Source organism: Pistacia vera, unplaced genomic scaffold (genome assembly GCF_008641045.1).
Source record: "Pistacia vera cultivar Batoury unplaced genomic scaffold, PisVer_v2 Contig429, whole genome shotgun sequence".
Classification (NCBI taxonomy): Eukaryota; Viridiplantae; Streptophyta; class Magnoliopsida; order Sapindales; family Anacardiaceae; genus Pistacia; species Pistacia vera.
Genome location: NW_022196256.1, coordinates 175,752 through 182,086, shown reverse-complemented (window position 1 = coordinate 182,086; position 6,335 = coordinate 175,752). Strand labels below are relative to the sequence as shown.

At 36.2% G+C, this 6,335-nt stretch overlaps 1 pseudogene; it reads right to left on the bottom strand.

The window, feature by feature from the left end:
• Positions 1–4,253: 4,253 nt before the first annotated feature.
• Positions 4,254–5,315, bottom strand: LOC116143314 (annotated as a pseudogene).
• Between the last annotated feature and the right edge of the window lie 1,020 nt (positions 5,316–6,335).

The following is a 6,335-nucleotide window of genomic DNA, read 5'->3' as shown; positions in this document are numbered from 1 at the left end:
GGCATTCTATAAGAGATATATATATATATATTTTTTTTTTTTAATAACTAGGGTATTCGGCCACAATTGTCAGCTGAGCCCACCTAATCTTCAGGTCACGAAACATCCTACAAGACCGATAGACCAAGTTAATTACATAAATATGGTAAATATCTCTCCCGCGATTTGAATACAAGACTCTTGGATATGAAGATTTGCACAAATTTGGGCACAAATTTGATTTCATCAGCGCCACAAGCTTGAACCATGACCAAGCGCCATGGCAGGAGCCATGCACCAGAACAAAGTGCTTAGTTGGAAAAGCCAAACAGGAGGTTATCATGGCCTAACTCCATACTCATATGATTTTATATAGAAAATCCATATAAAATAGCATAAGAAAATTGGGCCCAAAAGTTCTTTTATTAAACATATATATATATGCTTTACACCCATATATATTTTACACAAAATTATAATATGTACAAAGTCGTCAAAAACATGGGTACAGTGTACCGCCTCCCCTCGCGTGTCGACGTCCATCCGACCGCGTCCTCACCTGGATCCTGCAAACATAGGAAATAACGGGTGAGCAGAAAACAATGCTCAGTAAGTAAATCATCTATCCGTCTAATCCCGTAACTCCACTCTAAATCTTTCCTTACAACTTCTCATTCATTTCTCTTTGGTACTTCTCTCTCTCTCTTTCTCTTTCTTAGAACTCTTTTCTATTAACTCTCTTTAGTAACCCGGCCCCATCTTACCAGGGCACTGCGGGATGCTCTCCCGCTCTACGTGACCTCTACTCGTTCTAGCCGACGGACTCAGTTTATGCATGATTCGGAACCCTTGGCCATGTAGTGTATAATCTCTCTCTCGGGTACTTGGGTATAGCCCTCATCCCTGCACTCTCACGAGCTACACCACTTCTCTTCTCATACTCATGCCGCTCTCTCAATGCGGCGTACATCGGGAATACTCTACCCATTACTCACGGGTCTCTATCGCACACCTACTCTATTCTCTTTCTCTTAGCTCTTAAATAGCTATACTCAAATTCTCTACTATGTCTCAAGCTATTCTTGTGCATAAAAAAATAAGCGTATAGATAGCTCATGCTCACAATGCCTTATGAAATGCCAAATACAAGATTGCATCAAACAATCATTTTGCACAGGTTACACTAAAAAGGGCATAACTTGAGTTACACACATCGGATTGCTACGGTTTGGTCTCGTTCTAAAGCTTAGAGATAGGGCTATAATTTTTATTGTTTGGTCTCAGTTCTAGTTCAATCCGTAAATGCCCAAAAATCACTTAGAAAGTCATAGCTGTGACAGAGCAGATTCCACTTAGGCATTTCATCAAACAACTCTTGTGCATACCAAAGCTCTAATTATCTATAACTCTACTCTTCTCTTTAACCATCCCAAATGGGAGGAAAACTCCCTTATACAGTCTAAATTCATGTCAAGGAAAACACTCCATAGGGTTTGCTCAAAACTCCTTCCAACTTCAATCAAACTCAACTCATCACATGCATCACAACACTTCTCATAACTCAATTATATTCAATATCAACATAGATAAATACTCATAACATCTCAATCTCTCAACCACATAATACATACATATACAATCTCTACTCAAATGACTCTAAATTTCAATTTAATTTGGATTTACTTACCTTTAATGGAGAGGTTCTACTAATACTCTCCTTAGTACCTTGTCCCTTCTCTACACCTTTAAACCATAAAACCATGAGGCTTCAAGATACAAGACAAGCAAATCTATATCTAAAGCAAGAATCCTTACCTTAAGATGCTTTAGATGAAATCTCTACCAAAATTTCCCAAAAGCTCTCTAAACTCCTTAGAAATCTTGAAAGATTGGATGGAGAAATTGAGAGAAATTAGAGAATGGAAGAGGCGGTGGAAATGGATTAATTAATGGGTTTCTCTACACTTAACCCTTTTAGCTCATATTATAATCATCATTTCCCATTTTGCCCTTGCCCTTCCTTAGAAATTCCATCTATATCCTTTGATTCTTTACCAATACACCCCCATCCAAACACAATGTCTACTAAATTTCCTTACATTTTACTCCCCACTTTTCCTGCTAATTAGGGGTAAAGTCATTGTGCCCCAAAGGAAGAATTCTCTAGAAAACTCAAGAAACTTTTTTTTAGGCTCTTCACCGCAGCGAAGAACAATATGTCGCCCCGCGAAACACAGCAGAGCCTACCCGTGGGTGCAGCTCCTATCTTCGCGGCGAAGCTCGAATTTCCAAACTTCACCAAATTTCAACCAAACCAAGGCAAACACTTAACCATACAACATACCATTTAATTAAAGGCTAACCACTAACCACAACAACATACAAACTCAATGAAGCTGAAACAGTGAATCCTTTAAGTAATATAGCAAATCTTAAGTGCGTACCTCAAGTGGGGTGTTACAGTGCTTTTCTCTCTTGTTCTCCTCACTTTACCTTTCAATACCATACTCCTTAAAGCCAAGAATAACTCTAGCAAAGTTAATTCTTGGTCTCTAACGTACTGTTCGTGTGGACAACGTGAGTTCGATTTCACTCACGTTCAGAGATACTGACGAAGCCTCCACACACTAGTGTAATCTAATCATTGCATGGATCTTTGTTATTTCAATTTAAGCATGTATATATTATATATATATATAATATATTAGACCCTGATCTTGGCTAAATCAGAGTAATCGATGAGCAATAATTTTTTTTTTTTCGCTGCCTCTGCTCATTGATTAACACAACAACTCGCAATGGGTCTTACTTGCCCGATTGTGAACTAACAATTGCGAGCTACCACGTCGGGGTTGTGAAGAGAAAGTTTGAAATTGGGTTGTGAGCCATCTTTATGTGCAAGAAATTACGTTCAAAGAACTACCATTTCTTTCTAGACTAGATTTTCCTTGATATTAGTTTTACATAGAAAAAGAAATCCAAGATTGCAATTGAAAGTAAATAAATAAAACAAAGTAAATGTCAACCACCAAACACATCAATACATCATTAACATGCCATGAATTCTTAAGAACTCATGGATCTTAAGTAATTAATTTGCACTTAAGCCCTAGAATTTTCGAAATTAAGTTGACAGACATGTTGAGTTAACCATTGGGTTTGTGGCCAGATCGCAAGACTTTAGCTATCTGGGTAGGTTATCGAGAGTATTGTATTCAAGCCCTACAGTGACCACCGACCATATTTGCAATGTTTTAAAACCAACCTGGGTGAAATTCGACATAGTTCAAGGTCCCTGGTTGATCGTTTACATGTTTGACCAACTGGTCAAACCGAGTGACAAAACTTTTAAAATTTAGCAAATACACCCCTAAAAATCAAGTTAAGTTCTTATAGGTTTGAAATTTAGTAAACACATCCCAAATACATATCCCCCTACGACTGGTTAGCAGTGGCGACACTCAATGCAATCCCAATCGTCCCCTGAGCCCATTCCTTAGAAAATCTACCCAAGATCTAGCCGAAATCGAATCCCACTAACGACGACATCAGTATTCCAAGCCAAATCTCACTGACGCCAATGTCACAACCCTCCCCATACCCCGAAGATACTCCCCTCTTCCTCCTGACCAAAACCCACCTCACCCCACCCTCGTTAGCCTCGCCAATCGCCAGCAAAAGTCCGCTGTTGCCACTGCCAATTTTTTTCAATTTTCAATTGATTCACTCACCAGAAACAACTTTATCGTCATCATTTCACTGACCGACACTTTCTCTTCAAAAGCCCCAACATCTCGATCTTCAATTGTTTTGGTCATCAAATTCTAAGGTTTTTGGTGAATAGGAAAAATGTTAACCCAGCCTGGTGAAGCTCCCAGGTCCTAATTAACTGGTTGAGTCGGTTTGGGTTTTAAACAATGCATATTTTGGACTTACTTGATTTCTTGGGTTTATAGTGTTCAATGGGTCCCCAGGATAAGTCCTAAAAAAATAAAAAACATGTTGAAGTTTAACCCTAATTTAGCTAGTGTTTACCCAATCAATCCTTAAAATGTTAGTTTTCATCTTCAAACACAACAAATTTTAGCAAGAACAAGCTAAGAGTTCTTCTCCAATTCTTTTTTAGGTTATTCCACAAATTATAATATTAACCTATTGAATGTGCAAAAAACATCTTAGGCTATGCTTGAAAGTATAATCTGAATTTTGTAATTAACAGGAGAAGCAACATTGTTGAAAGAAGAACGCAATAAATTAGAAACCTTCATACTTCATCGACCTCCCTCTGCTGAACCTCCTTAAAACGCTAATCTGAACGACACTTTCTTCTTTTCAATAACTGAATCCCCTCCAACTCTTTTACAATTTCTTTCATTGTAGGTCTTTCCTTGCCATTTTGGCTTAAGCATCTTTAGCAAGGTTAGCAAATACCATAATCTCATCCTGTTTCCATGTTGCTTCACTTGAGCATCAAGAATATCAAACAAACATTTCTCCTTCATACAACGAATAAATAAAGCTGCCAAACTTATATTTTCTTGTGACGTTCCTACACAAATTGGTTTTTGCCCTGTTAAAAGCTCTACAAGACTACTCCAAAGCTGTAAACATCGCTTTTATCGGTCAATCGGCTCGATTGAAATATTCTGGGTCCAAGTATCCTAAAGTCCCTAATACTATTGTGCCCAATGTGTTTTATTGATGGCTATGATCTTGATGCCCCAAGTCAGCTACTTTTGCTGTGTAATTATTATCCAAGAGTATTTGTAGACTTAATGTCGCGATGGAATATGGAAAAGGAAGCACCTGAATGCATATAAGAAAGACACTTGAAACTTGTACTCAATTCGTAAACGTGTATCCCAATTAAGCAGAAAGCTCTTCATTTTGATCATGAAGATACTGAGAAAGGGTTCCATTGGGGATGAATCATAAACCAGTAAAGGAACTTCAGTCTCTAAACAACACCCTAACAGCTTAACCACATTTCTATGGTTAATTTGAGCCAAAATAACAACCTCATTAATGAACTCTTCAATTTTCCCTTCATCAACACATTCGACTTCTTTACTGCAATAATCCTTCCATCTACTAACATTCCTTTGTAAACAGTACCTTGACCCCTGACCAATAATTCTTTTCACATAAAATGGTCTGTGGCCTTGTCTATCTCCTTGAAGTGAAGAGCTTGAATGCTCCATCAACGTGGCATCACAAGAATTTAACAATTGCTTTAATAGTAAGCCACCATTTTGTTCAAAGAAACTTGTGTTCACCTTACTGTCCTTTCTCTTCTTTATTATTTTGTGTAGCCACCTCCATGCAACAAGCAGAATTCAATTCCAACGCATGCAACAACTACAAAATTCAATTTAAAATTTGTAATGTCAATAAAGATTTTCTTAATAGTCAATGACAATTTTATTCTATTTTCTTCTGAAAATGGGTAAAAGGGCACCCATCCCATAATGAACAAAATTTAGAACACCCAAATAATGCTTAATGACACATTTTCACCCACGGACTTTTAAAATACCATTTTATTATCTAAATTTTATTCCTTTTCCGATTTCGACATTATTGCGACCCCATACCACCACAATTCTATTTCTCGATCATCACTCATTAAACCCTCAAACCCTACTCTCACCAACCCATCAATTGCCAGAAATCGAGCGATTAGGGTTTACACAGCCGCTTTACCAAGTCAAATTCTGATAAAAATCTCAATCACTAACATCTAACTTTCCACTACTAAAAGACTCATTGGTCTCCCCTTTTCAAAAGCTCCAACAGTCTAACCAACTTTGTTCTCTATTCGTGATCAAAATATAATTTAGAAAGTAAAATTGTAGTTTAAAATATATTTGTGAAAAAGTGTCATTAAACTATTATTTAGATGGGAAAAAGCAGTTAACTCATATTGACTGCCTCAAAATCATCTCCTTCAATAGAAACACCTGACGAAATATAAAAGTTGGTACGAACGACAAGTAACTAATACACTAGTAGATTATTTTCTTGTCAAAGATGTTTTTTTTTTTTTTTTTTCTCTTTTTTTATTCTTTTCGGTCTTAAATTAATGTTTGCAAAACTTTCAGTAAAGTATTGTTATTGAATAATTCATTTATATAACTGATTGAAAATTAAAATTATTTTAAGTTTTAATTAACATCTAAAATACAATAGTACTTTTTTTAAAATAAAAAAAAAAATTGATGAAAATTAAAATTTTGTAAGTTAATACATATAATGATGCATTAAACATATGATTAATATTATCATATTTTATATGGTAGTTTATAATATTTTTCAATATTAAATAGATTAAGTACTCTACAATCTTAAATGATTCT